The sequence below is a fragment of the Frankliniella occidentalis genome, unplaced genomic scaffold, assembly GCF_000697945.3.
Source record: "Frankliniella occidentalis isolate FOCC.00 unplaced genomic scaffold, Focc_3.1 Scaffold141, whole genome shotgun sequence".
Taxonomy (NCBI): domain Eukaryota; kingdom Metazoa; phylum Arthropoda; class Insecta; order Thysanoptera; family Thripidae; genus Frankliniella; species Frankliniella occidentalis.
The window spans coordinates 281,969-282,611 of record NW_026267268.1 but is presented as its reverse complement, the minus strand read 5'-3'; the positions used below and the strand labels follow the sequence as shown (position 1 = coordinate 282,611).

The following is a 643-nucleotide window of genomic DNA, read 5'->3' as shown; positions in this document are numbered from 1 at the left end:
CCCTCCCAACATTCCATTTCATATCCCATAGGCTGCTGCTCCCCGGGGCCCAGCGGCGTTGCTACAGCAGCGGCATTAGCCCCCTTTGCCCCCCGCCCCCTTCTCGCGCCTTTCCGAGCGCTGTTGGGGGTCGTTCAAACCACGTGACTTTCGGCCGCTCGCCCTCATTCATCGAAGCAGGCTCCCTCTTCTCTTAGCGGTTGCCCTCTGCCCCTTTAGCTTTCCTTAGGCTGGTTTATTAGACGGGGTGCTCCGAAGGCCTTTATGGGAAAAGTTGCCCTAAAGGTTCATGGCATTTTCTTATGGTGGTATGTGGCTGGCTTTTTATTTTTTTGATGAAGGGGGCATGTATGATTTTTTCCTTTTCCCCCTGGAGTTCCCTCTTTGCACTGGCCTCTCCCCTCTGCCCGCTCAACGCACGACCCCCCTTACATTTGCCGGTCGCGGAGGTCCGCGTCCAACGAATATCGAATACCATTTCGATTTCATCCGCGACAAACGACGGGCAGTAGCAGCAGCAGCAGGGCCTCCATGTCGCCGGGCTCGGTCCTCCCTGCTGCGATGTGATGACGGCGTCCCCTCTGGATTCAAGGGTCGTCCCTCCATTTGGGGCGTGGCGAGGCGTGGCTTAGGGGCATTGGGC

The 643-nt window shown here is 58.0% G+C and overlaps 1 protein-coding gene across 1 annotated transcript in view; it reads left to right on the top strand.

Annotated features, from left to right (window-relative positions):
• Nucleotides 1-643, top strand: part of LOC113211830 (mediator of RNA polymerase II transcription subunit 20) — a 102,947-nt gene that overhangs the window by 36,334 nt on the left and 65,970 nt on the right. The gene's annotated exons all lie outside the window — the stretch shown is intronic.